Below are 13,456 nucleotides of genomic sequence, written 5' to 3' on the forward strand. Positions count from 1 at the left end.
ATGGTGTCTCGCATTGCTATGTCATTTGATTAGTTTAGACATGCTTTGTGTGAATGCCACCTGTTCAGTGTCTAATTACCATATATGTGAATTATGCATTGTCATCTTGTTGCAAGACATTATATATGTGAATTATACAATGCTATCTTGTTGCAAAGGCATTATATATGTGAATTATGCAATGCCATGCTGTTTAGCCAATCATCATGTATGTGAATTATATCATGCTATCATTTTTTGTATTACGTGTTCCATTTGTCGATAATGTTTGTATATTCAACTACTCTTCCTGTGCATCAGCCATTTGAAGCGGTGATGGAAGTATCTGGAGTGAAAACAAGTTATTCAGAGCAGACAGTGCTACCTGCTGAAGCAGACATCTTGCTGGTTACAGAGAGCTCCTCAGAGGAGGATTCAGAGACTGATGACCAGTCCTATTTCCCCCCTGAGGTCTATGCTCAAACTTGGCAGGGTTATATTACCCATGTCATGCATGTTGTCTTGCATTGCTTAGTTTTTACATCATATATGGATTGCCATCTGCTTACTTGCTTACTATATAAATCATATATTTGAATTATATCATGCCATCATGTTTACATAGTACATACACATCATCTACCTGAATTATGGCATGACAACCCATTTAATAAAAACATCATATAGTTATATCATCTCATCCTGTTTAGTGTTTACAGTCATCATATTTAGAATTATGGCATTCTATCCGTGAATGTATGTGAATTATGACATGCCAACCTATTTAATAAACACATTCTATAGTTATGTCATGTCATCCTGTTTACATAGTCTCATATTTTGAACTATGTCTTTCCATCTTTTTTAGTTAGCCATCATAATGTGAAATTGTGTCATGCTATCCTGTTTAGTTAGACATCATATATGTAAAATTGTGTCATGCTATCCTGTTTGGTTAGACAACATAAATATGAATTATTTCATGCCCTCTTTTATTCCCCACTATCCATTGCACCTGTCTATCATACAATGTCTATACTTTCAATTACTTTTCTTGTTTATCAGCCATTTGAATTGGAGAGCGTGATGGCAGTATCTAAGGGAGTAACAACACGGTCTTCAGAAAAGATAGAGCTACCAGTTGATGCAGATAGAACCACGGTTGTACTTGCCCAAGGACCAGATCCACCACACATAACCCAGACTCTCACAGATTGTACCCCTACCCAGTTGGACAAAGAACCAGCTACACCCCTTCTAACCCCAACCCCGGCAGATAGTAACCCAGTTCCAGTTGACACCGCACCATCTCCACCGCAGAGCACCCAAACACGAGCAGTTAGTAAGGGAACTGCAGTGCCCAAAGCACAAGGACCACCACTCCGAATCCCAACTCAACGCTTAAAGGAGAAGAAGATTTGTTCTCAGGTCAGGTTCTATAGCTATGGTTCATACTACTTTGCTCTTGCATATTGTATTTACTCATACCAACTATTTTCAAATTTGAAGGATGGAATTGAAACTCCAATGGTGTAACATGTATGTTTTAAACCTGTTTCTTTAACTGGTTTGCTGTTGTAACCTGCTCTATGTTGATTTCAGTTTCAATTGAATAAATAGTTATGTTCTCATGTCATGCACATTACAAGTGTTGTTATTGCTCTATAGTTACCCACACTTATATTCTGTCTATTTTGCTTTGTCTTGAACAAATATTATTTGAACTGTGTCTCTATCTTGATTTGGCAACAAAAACTAGAATGATATAGACCATAAAGTGACCATGGTACATAGATATATGTTTGTTTCATGCTGTTATCCTGTCCACTTTACTACTGAACTCATTTACCAAAATGAGTTTCATATACAACATGGTAAACATGTGATATGTCTGCTTGTTTCTCTTTTAGAATGCAGACAAAATATTGGAGAACAGTACCGCGTTATCCAATGGTAAAGGAAGTAATGCAGATAAGGTTCAAGATAGTGAGACATCCCTGTTGGTCTCCAAGAAAGCTGATAAAAACTATCTTGACGACAGTGAGGGAACCCAAAAGTCCTGTCTTGATGTAGTGTTCGAGTTACTGGCCACTACTGCTGGCACAAGCTCTTTGAACTCGCTGCCTAAATCAGTTCGTCTTCTTGAGTCTCAACTTCAAGTTGAAAGACATCGATCAGATGTGCTGCGACAGGAAGCTGAAGGACTGAGGAAGTCCCTGCAGAATTTAGATGCATATTTTCTGGTGCAACAGCAAGCTTGGAGGATTTAAGCGCCAAACAAGAGAAAGTTAAAAAGCTTGCTAAGCATCTTGCCAGCATTATGGGTACCCAGGATATTGTTTCTTGAGATCTTTTGAAGTGGTTTCGGTTCTGGATTTGTTTTGCTGCGGTGTTTATTTGCGTTGGTCGCCAACTTTGACAACCAGTGTATATGATATGCTGCTTTGTTCCCTATATTTGCACTGGTGGCGAACTTTGATGCCAAGTGGATGTAATATGTGTAATAGCCGTGATAGCCTAGCGTTAGTTGCTTGCTTATTTATTTCCTTGTTGTCTTGTTTATTTGTTTGCTTGTAGTCATTGTAGTTCTTTTTCCGCGGTTTGCTAGTGGCTGCAATAACCTATTTTTTCAAAAGTAGGCCACAATAACCATGGGCTAATATTTACTGTAGTGACACTGGGCCGCCTACTGGCCATAGAAACAGTGGGCCTTCTACGGGTCGTAGAAACAATGGGCCTCCTATGGGCCGTAGAAACAATGGGCCTTCTGCGGGCCGTATCATCAATGGGCCTTATACGGGCCGTAGAAACAATGGGCCTTCTACGGGTTGTATCATCAATGGGCCTTATACGGGCCATATGATCGATTAGCCAAACATGGGCCAATAACGGGCCGCATTATGGCCGTAAACGGGCTAGAGTTGGAATCGTCCGTTCATGGGCCGACCATAATGGGCCATCGTTAATAGGCCGTATTTGATGATGCTATGAAAATGGCCCAACGTATTAACGGACCACAAATGGGCCGACTGTAACCATGGGCTGAATTTGGCCCACAAGCAGAAAATGACAGTAACGGGCCATAAGTAAACGAATGCTGGAAATGAGCCCAAGAATAAATGGGCTCTGAGAAGGCCGAAAGATAACATGGGCTGGAAACAACCCAACTGAATAATGGGCCCTTAATGGGTATAAAGTGATACACTATTCATTACGGGCCAGCTTCACCATGGGCCGTTAATGGGTGTAAAGTGATACACTGTTCATTGCGGGCCAGTTTCACCACGGGCCGTTAATAGGCCAAGAGTTACATAGGGCCTCATATGGGCCGAAAGATGTCATGGGCCATACATGGGCCAGAAGTGAAAACGGGCTGGAATCATATTGGATGGCGCAGGTGACGCTACTGGGCCTAATTGGATAGGGCGTAACAGGCCTTGGGTTAGCGGGCTATAAATGGGCTATATGCGAACATGCCGTTAACAGGCTTTCCATGGGCCGGCCCGCCACCTTTTGACCAAGTCAAACGGCCCGGCCTTTTCAAAGGGATGGGCCTCTGTTGGGCCGTGCCATGTGTCCATGTATCATAGGCGCCTTCTGTCCAATGAGTGGATGACATCTGTCCCAACGATGAGCCGACATGTGTTTCCTCCAGCCAATGATGATTCTACACGTGGAAAATCCCCATTGGTCGGGGCTATTAACGGGTTATCGGATCCAAAACCCGACCCGATAGCTTAACGGCGTTCCGTTACGGTGGATGCCACGTGTTGGTCACCCTTGACGAAAGCATTGCTGTGACGCGCAATTTATCGTCATGGAAGTGGACACTTCCATGATGATAATTTTGGTAATGTCATGGAACACTTCTACGACAGCACAGGTATGACTATCTTGATTCTGTCATAAAATAGTCATGGATGTACATGCATGACAAAAAACACAACCTACTGTGACAAACACGTATCATCACGGAAGTGTATTTTTTTGTAGTGTTAGAAGAAGCCCTCGACTATTTGAGAGATGCAGGTCTTCTCGAGTTTGTGACTGATAAATAAAATTGGAATGAAGAACTTCTGCTACAATTCTATGCAACTCTTCACATTCGTGGCTACAATAGGGATCCGAAGACATGGGTCCTTGAGTGGATGACAGGCAATGTGCACCATGAAGCCAAAGCTCTTGATCTCATTGAGCTTACTGGCCTGCCCACTCCAGGTGAACTATATGAACCTGGTTGTCAGCTTCACCGCAATGTCTTGGAAAGCATCTTCCAGGAGCCTAAGACCAACATGAGCCAAATGCTGAGTATGATGAAGCCACTACCGCAAGATGCTGAATATCCCGGGGAATTCTTTGTTGAAGACCTAGAGTATCTGCCCCGCACCATCTATCACATTATCAGGCAAACTCTATGCCCCATTGTCGGTGTCAAAACCGGTGGATCTCGGGTAGGGGGTCCCGAACTATGCGTCTAGGCGGATGGTAACAGGAGACAAGGGACACGATGTTTTTACCCAGGTTTGGGCCCTCTCGGTGGAGGTAAATCCCTACTCCTGCTTGATTGATATTGATGATATGGGTAGTACAAGAGTAGATCTACCACGAGATCAAGGAGGCTAAACCCTAGAAGCTAGCCTGTGGTATGATTGTTGTTCGCCCTACGGACTAAAACCCTCCGGTTTATATAGACACCGGAGAGGGCTAGGGTTACACAGAGTCGGTTACAATGGTAGGAGATCTACTTATCCGTATCGCCAAGCTTGCCTTCCACGCCAAGGAAAGTCCCATCCGGACACGGGACGGAGTCTTCAATCTTGTATCTTCATAGTCTTGGAGTCCGGATGATGGTGATAGTTCGGCTATCCGGACAACCCCTAGTCCAGGACTCCCTTAGTAGCCCCTGAACCAGACTTCAATAACGACAAGTTCGGCGCGCATATTGTCTTCGACATTGCAAGGAGGGTTCCTCCTCCGAATAATTCATAGAAGATTTTGAACACCAGGATAGTGTCCGGCTCTGCAAAATAAGTTCCACATACCATCGTAGAGAGAATAATATTTAGACAAGTTCAATCTGCTGACGTATCTCATGCATGACATCACACCACGGCCAAGCCTTTATTCGAATTGTTTTTATTGTCCCACCTCAGCGCGTTTAGCGAAGCGGTTTCCTTGGCATGTCTTGTCAAAGCAGAGATCGTGTCCCCTTATTCCGGAATTCTCATCAATACGGGCATGGGTAAACCAACCGCGCCATTGATTGTGGCGCTTGGGAGATAAGAGAGTTTTACCAGGCTGGTGGGGACGCATAGTTTCGTCCGCCCATATATAAGGGGATAAGGATCCACCTTTTTACCTACGCCTTCTTCCTCCTTTGCTTATCCATCTCCGCGCACTCGAGCTCCAGCGCCCAAGTCCGCACATCTCACCTCGACCTTCTCCAACCATGTCCGGAGCGGGAGACAAGTGGATGGCCTCCTCCGTCACGGAGGGGCACATCAAAAGGCTGCGCAAGGCCGGATACTTGTCCAGCGACATCGCGCATCGGCTCCCCGACGAGGGGCAGCTCATCCCCACCCCCAGGCCCCATGAGAGGGTGGTGTTCCTTCCCCATTTCCTCCATGGACTGGGCTTCCCACTCCACCCATTTGTTCGGGGGCTCATGTTCTACTATGGCCTGGATTTCCATGATCTGGCCCCGAATTTCATCCTCAACATCTTAGTGTTTATCGTCGTGTGCGAGGCCTTCCTCTGCATCCAGCCCCACTTTGGCTTATGGATAAAGACTTTTAATGTCAAGCCGAAGGTAGTGGGCGGCCGCCAAGCGGAGTGCGGAGGCGCCATGGTGGGCAAGATGCCCAACGTCACCTGGCTCGAGGGTGCCTTCATGGAAACCATCAAGGGGTGGCAATCGGGGTGGTTTTACGTCACCGAGCCGCGTGACCCTGAATGGGTAGCGGCCCCCGAATTCAGATCTGGCATCCCCACACGGCCCACCTCCTGGAAAGAGAAGGGCCTGACATGGGGCGATTCGGAGGAGCTGACCGGACTCCAATCCTGTGTCCAAACCCTGGTGAACAAGAAGCTCAAGCTTGTCAACGTAGTCCAGGTCATGCTCATCCGCCGGATTCTCCCGTGCCAACAACGGGCTTTCAACTTGTGGGAGTTTGATCCGGCACAGCACCAGACCTTGAGCAGGCTCTTCGACACTATGTACGAAGAGGCCTGGAGGGTGCTGTTCAAGGGCGCCGAGGCTCCCGCATCCGCTACTGAAGATCACGGATTCAGCTCGCAGCGTCAAGCTGGCGAGGTAAGCTATTTTACCCTTTACGGGACACTTGTTTTCCATAGTTTGACTCTATGCGGGATCTAAACTCCCTTTACCTTTAACAGGCCTGGCAGAAGATGTCCGGGCAGGTTAACTGTCCGGCTCCCCTGCCAGAAGGCCCAGCGGACGCCCGATTGACGGGGCTGCTGGTCCCGGTGCCTTACGTGGTGCCGGAGAAGAAGGACAAGAAGAAGGCCACGGGAACTCGGAGGAGTTCCCGGCGCCAGGTGTTATCGGACTCATCGTCTGATGACTCCGAGGCGGACTCCTCCCACGAAGACGAGGAGGAGAAAAAGTGGCCTCTCCCCCAGTGGGGGGAGAGAAGAAAAGGAAGGCTTCCCCAACGGAGGAGGCCGAAGGGTCCAAGAAGGGAGGGACCCTTCCTCCGGACTGTTCCACCAACGCCGACGACGGTGAAGAGGAGTGGCCCTACAGGGCCAAGCCCCTGGCGAGATCGTGAGTGTCCGGATTCCAGAATAACTTATGATTTTCATTTCATCGCGTAGTGTCTTCTAACACCGAACACAACCATGTAGCCCGCCCAAGGATGACCTCCCCGCTTCGTCGAGTGGGTCCCTGGGTTCGTTGGATGTGAATAGTGCTTCACTTCCGACCGCCTCCTCCCCCCGTGACGCAGACGACGCCGAGGTGGGGTCCCAGAAGGGGACCAGCCAGGAGGAGGAGGTCCCGGAGGTGCCGCAGGGCAACCTCGCGGGCTTTGAACCAGACTCCGCACCTGAACCTTTGGTGGTTCCGGAGTCCGGCGGGCGGCCCCTTCGTAAGAAGGGCGAGACAGCGACGCCGGTGATCTCCGTCCAACCAGAGGCGCCGGATAATTTGCTGGAGGCACTCAACGGCGCCTCCATCGACGAGGAGCACCGCACTGTTATGAGTGTGGTGATTCAGAAAGTTCAGTCCGCCAAGAGCGGGCTGACTGAAGCCTGTACCAGCCTTTTAACAGGCTTTGAGGTAAGGAATCTAAGATATGTAAAATAGTACCGCATAGACAGTAGCCCCTGATGCTCAGTTCGGTGTTCGGAAAGAAAAGCCGAGCTGAGGATCTAATAAGATATACCCAGGAGTCTAACATAAGTATGTCAATATGGGAATGCAGGCTGCGCTACTGACCTCTGCCGCACTGACTGCGGAGGTCAATGCATTGAAGCAGAGCCTTGAGCGGTCCGAGAACGAGCTCGGCCGTGCGAAGAAGCAGCTCGAGGACAAGGAAGGTAAGAAATACCTTATTAAAGTTATACCTTATAGAAAAGGATTTTGGTTGCAAAAAATGACAGGAATAGCGTGGGTATTGCAGGGGCTACAAATGAGGTGGCGACCCTGAAGGAAGTGGTGTCCGAGGCCGAACGCAATGCAGCCACGGAACGCACCGAGCGAGAGAAGTAGGAGGCGCGGGTGGCGGAGGTGCGGCAAGAGCTCCAGGCTCTCATGGAAAAACACGAGAGTTTGGAGCGTGACTCGAAGACTCGAGAGTCCGACCTCGCCTCGGCTCTTGAGAGTGCCAGGGCCGCCAAGGCCAAAGCCCAAAAAGCCCTCCAGGAGATTGAGGCGATAAAGAAGATAGCGGCGGGTAAGGCATTCTTCATGCAAAGCAAGCACGTGAAAGTGAATTACTTGTTACTTACCCGAATCCGGAGCTCTCCAAGAGCATTCACAGATCTGCCCCGCAGTGTGTCCGATGCTGCCACATTCTACCAGGCCGAGGAGGGGAGCTCGATGGAGAAGATATTCTGGTCTCAGTATGCTGAGGCCGGACATCCGGTGCCCCTGAGCGACCAACTGAAGCAGCTGGTCGAGCTCGAGAAGGTGGCCGAACAGGCCATGAAGGGCCTCATAGTTCGGCTGTGGACCAAAGAAGCCATGCCTGGGAGCTACTTCGGTATGGTGCGGTGGCTGGTGATGCCTGTCCATGGGTTGAAGTCATCAAGCACTCCGCCTGCATTGAAGGTGCCCGTCGGGCCCTTGCCCGTGCTAAAGTGCACTGGGGCAGGATGGACGCCGAGAAGCTTGTGACGGACACGCCACCGCCGGGCAAGGAGTATCACACGCCCGAGATGTACTATAAGGGTGTCCTGAGGGGTGCCCGCCTTATAGCGGGCGAATGCTCCAAAGATGTAATTTTTGAGTAGACTCGCATTTTGTTATCCTGTGCGCTGAAAACTTTGTTCATATGCGCTAAGCAATGCTTGTCAATTTAAAATATTACCTTCTATGCGACCGTTTATCAAATCTGAGAGATGGCAAGTCGTTGGCTTCAGCCCCCATGCCACGAGTGCTGGGGTGTTCAGGATAAACTTGAGCGCTCTTGTTCCCATTTTTGGGTCCTTCTAGGGAGGCGCTCAACAGAACGAACGAGGCAACCGGACTTATAATGCCTGAACACTCCCACTTAGCCGTAGAATTCTATAATTTTAAATTTCGGCGAAGCCCCTAGTGTTCGGAAGGCCGAATTCGGGGCGCTATCCACGCCTGGGCCTGACAAAGCCGGCTCCTCGCTCTAAGTGGCATAAGTCTTTAGGGACTCGAAAAAACCTCTCGAACAGCGACCAGCTCTCGCCTTATCATGACGGTCAGTTTTAGCTTTCTCCACTGAGGTGCTCGACCCAGCTCAACTGGGGTACAATCATAGTGGTTCTCCCAGCGCTACCTTAGCCGACATAACGGAACGTAAGGTACCAAAACATGGGAGCCGAGCAAACCCAACTATTGACCCAAGACATGATTCGGAGCCGATGCATATAATGCTATAAGTTCGGGGTGCCGCACTTGTGAAAGTGTTCGGACTTATGACACCATAATTTGGGGAACTTAAGCCCCTGGTGTATTTGGCCGTACCAAAGCGTACGGATGCAACATGTCATAAGTGAACATAACCCAACTATTGACCCAAGACATGATTCGGAGCCGATGCATATAATGCTATAAGTTCGGGGTGCCGCACTTGTGAAAGTGTTCGGACTTATCACACCATAATTTGGGGAACTTAAGCCCCTGGTGTATTTGGCCGTACCAAAGCGTACGGATGCAACATGTCATAAGTGAACATATATAGATAGAAAAAGGAATGCAATGATAGGCAAAAAGCGATGCATTGTTTATTCAAAAAATACTGCAATGAAAGCAGAACGATACAAATAGTGCGATAAGCAAGGGATGGGACTATTTAACATGTCCCCCTCAAGGGGTAGGCTGCGGAATGGTATGTAAAACAGGTATAATGCTCGTAATGGAGACCACCTGGATACTCGACGTAGCTTTTCTGCTTCCCTGGCTGTTGCATCATGAGTTCGGCAAGTCTATTGCCGGACAGGGCTTCTGGAGAACGGAGTCCTGAGAATAAGAGAAAAAAAAGAATGACACATTTGGGAGCCCCTGGTGTGGTCGAGCCGCACTCTGGGCATGCCGTGGTCGTGCCCCTCCCCCTATGCCCATGGTATCTCCAGAGCGTAGTGATGTACGCGTGGTACTGGTCTCGCGATTTCGCGAGGGCTGGGGTTGGGGTCGCATTGCTAAGCGTGCTCGCAACGTGCCAGGTGGTCTTGTTGTAGGTTACTCCGGGCGCGCTTGACGGTGTCCGGTCGCTTCACCGCCGGACTCGAGAATTGCGTTAAGAGGCTACTCTGTACTTCCGCCGCGAGAGCCGCCGTATGCTCCTCCGTTCGGAGAGAGCGTTCGGTGTTTCCGTTGACCATAATGACTCCTCGAGGGCCTGGCATCTTGAGCTTGAGGTATGCATAGTGTGGTACCGCATTGAACTTTGCAAATGCGGTTCGTCCGAGCAGTGTGTGATAGCCGTTGCGGAACGGGACTATGTCAAAGATTAACTCCTCGCTTCGGAAGTTATCCGGGGATCCGAAGACCACTTCAAGTGTAACTGAGCCTGTACAATTGGCCTCTACACCTGGTATGACGCCTTTGAAGGTCGTCTTTGTGGGTTTAATCCTTGAGGGGTCTATGCCCATCTTGCGCACTGTATCCTGATAAAGCAGGTTCATGCTGCTGCCGCCATCCATCAGGACTCTAGTGAGGTGAAATCCGTCGACGATTGGGTCTAAGACCAATGCGGCGAATCCGCCATCGCGGATGCTAGTGGGGTGGTCCCTTCGATCAAAAGTGATCGGGCAGGAGGACCACGGATTGAACTTTGGGGCGACTGGCTCCATCGCGTATACGTCCCTGAGCGCATGCTTCCACTCCCTTTTGGGTATGTGGGTTGCGTATATCATGTTCACCGTCCTCACTTGTGGGGGGAACCCCTTCTGTCCTCTATTGTTCGGTGGCTGGGTCTCTTCCTCGTCATCGCTATGCAGCCCCTTGTCATTGTTTTCGGCAATTAACTTGCCTGCCTGCTTGAACACCCAACAATCCCTGTTGGTGTGATTAGCTAGCTTTTCGAGGGTGTCGTGTATCTGGCACGAGCGATCGAGTATCCGGTCCAAATTGGACGGGCCCGGAGTGCTTCTTTTGAATGGCTTTTTCCGCTGACCGGGCTTAGAGCCTCTGAATCCGGCGTTGACTATCGTATCTTCAGTATTATCGCCATTAATGCGGCGCTTGTGCTTATTGCGACGCGACCTACCATTGCTGTCCTTGGTATCCGAACTACCAAAGTTTTTGGTTAGGTTGTTACTGCGAGCTAGCCAGCTGTCCTCTCCCGCACAAAAGCGGGTCATGAGTGATGTGAGGGCTGCCATGGAGTTCAGCTTTTTCCTGTCCTTGGTGCTGGGCAAGCCACTCGTCGCGGATGTTATGTTTGAAGGTTGCAAGGGCCTCTGCATCCGGACAGTCGACGATTTGATTTTTCTTGGTTAAGAACCGTGTCCAGAATTGTCTGGCCGATTCGTCTGGCTGCTGAATTATGTGGCTTAGGTCATCAGCGTCTGGTGGTCGCACGTATGTGCCCTGGAAGTAATCAAGGAATGCGGCTTCCAGGTCCTCCCAACACCCAATTGATTCTGCTGGCAAGCTGTTGAGCCAATGCCGAGCTGGTCCTTTAAGCTTGAGTGGGAGGTATTTGATGGCGTGAAGATCATCACCGCGGGCCATGTGGATACGAAGGAGATAGTCTTTGATCCAAACCGCAGGATCTGTTGTGCCGTTGTAGGATTCAATGTTTACGGGTTTGAAACCTTCGGGGATTTGATGATCCACTACTTCATCTGTGAAGCATAGTGGGTGTGCGGCGCCTTTGTATTGGGCTATATCACGACGCAGCTCAAACGAGCTTTGTCTACTGTGTTCGGCCCGGCCGGCATTGTTGTATCCGGCGTGACGGTTGTCGTCACGTATGGTGGGGCGCCCACGCGATCTGTAGATCGATCTTGTTTGTCTTGCCTTGTCCTCCAATATGTCTCGTAGGTCCGGCGCATTCCCCCGTGGCTTTGTACTTTTCGAGCGAGGCCGGGGTGGGGCTTTAGTGGAGGGCCTAGAGGCCTCTTTGTCGCGGCCACGAGGTAGCTGGTCGGCCGTATTGTGCACTGGTGATGTAGGTTTGTGTGCTTCCTCCTCTAATCGGGGTAGCAGCTTGCGTTTGGGGTAGCTTTTGGAGGGGCGTTCGAGTTCATACTCTTCGGCCGCAAGGACTTCAGTCCATCTGTCGGCTAGCAAGTCTTGGTCAGCTCTAAGCTGTTGCTGCTTTTTCTTGAGGCTGCTTGCCGTGGCCATAAGCCTGCGTTTGAAATGCTCTTGTTCAACAGGATCCTCAGGCACGACAAATTCGTCATCGTTGAGGCTTGCCTCGTCTCCGGGGGGAGGCATATAATGATCGCCCTCTACCTCTCTGTCTGCCGCTCTCTTATGAGGGCTGGCTTCTCCATCCTCCTGTGCTGAATCTTGCTGGAGGGGGTTGTCTTCGGCACTGTCCGGGGTTTTATTGTCTCCGTTGCCGGAATCTCCATTCTTGCTGTGGCGGGATTTAGAGCGGCGCCGCTGACGCTGGCGCTTAGGCTGTTTCTTGGAGGGGTCATCCTTCGTTGTTCCATCGCCATTCCCATCCTTTGGGATGTCCACCATATATATGTCGTATGACGAGGTGGCCTTCCAGTGCCCTGTAGGCGCTGGGTCTTCGTCGTCTCCTGCATCGTCGTCCATACCGTCGATGTCTTTGGAGTCGAAGTCTAGCATGTCGGTTAAGTCATCGACAGTGGCTACAAAGTGGGTGGTGGGTGGGCTTTGAATTTCTTCGTCGTCCGCATCCCAACCGTCCTGACCATAATCCGGCCAGGGCTCTCCTAATAAAGAGAGACACTTTAGTGAATTCAGGATGTCGCCAAAAGGCGAGTGCCGAAAGATGTCTGCGGCAGTGAACTCCATGATCGGCGCCCAATCGGACTCGATTGGCAGGGGCGCGGGGGGTTCGGAGTCCAGCGAGGAGCCCGGCACCTCGGAGTCACGGGCTTTGTGAAATGCAGGGTCGGTATTCGGCTCTATCGCCGTAGAGGTAGCAGCCCCTGAGGCGGTGTCCAGCCACCCAGCCTTGATCGGTGCAGTCGGCTCCGAGCTAAGGGTCGGAGCGGATTCTTGTGCGGCCTCCAGGGCACTGTCCGGCAGCAGAGCTAAATCATGCCCATCGTGACAGTGCGGCACGCTCGGCTGTGGCTCGAATCCGTCGAAGATCAAGTCTCCCCGGATGTCAGCCGTGTAGTTCAAACTTCCAAATCTGACCTGATGGCCAGGGGGGTAGCTTTCGATCTGCTCCAGATGGCCAGGCGAATTGGCCCGCCGTGCAAAGCCGCCGAATACAAAGATCTGTCCGGGGAGAAAAGTCTCACCCTAGACCGCGTCGTTGTTGATGGTCGAAGGAGCCATCGGGCCTATAGGTGACGACACAGAGGAACTCTCAATGAAAGCACCAATGTCGGTGTCAAAACCGGCGGATCTCGGGTAGGGGGTCCCGAACTGTGCGTCTAGGCAAATGGTAACAGGAGACAAGGGACACGATGTTTTTACCCAGGTTCGGGCCCTCTCGGTGGAGGTAAAACCCTACTTCTGCTTGATTGATATTGATGATATGGGTAGTACAAGAGTAGATCTACCACGAGATCAAGGAGGCTAAACCCTAGAAGCTAGCCTATGGTATGATTGTTGTTCGCCCTACGGACTAAAACCCTCCGGTTTATATAGACACCGGAG

This window comes from Triticum dicoccoides, chromosome 5B (assembly GCF_002162155.2).
Source record: "Triticum dicoccoides isolate Atlit2015 ecotype Zavitan chromosome 5B, WEW_v2.0, whole genome shotgun sequence".
NCBI lineage: Eukaryota > Viridiplantae > Streptophyta > Magnoliopsida > Poales > Poaceae > Triticum > Triticum dicoccoides.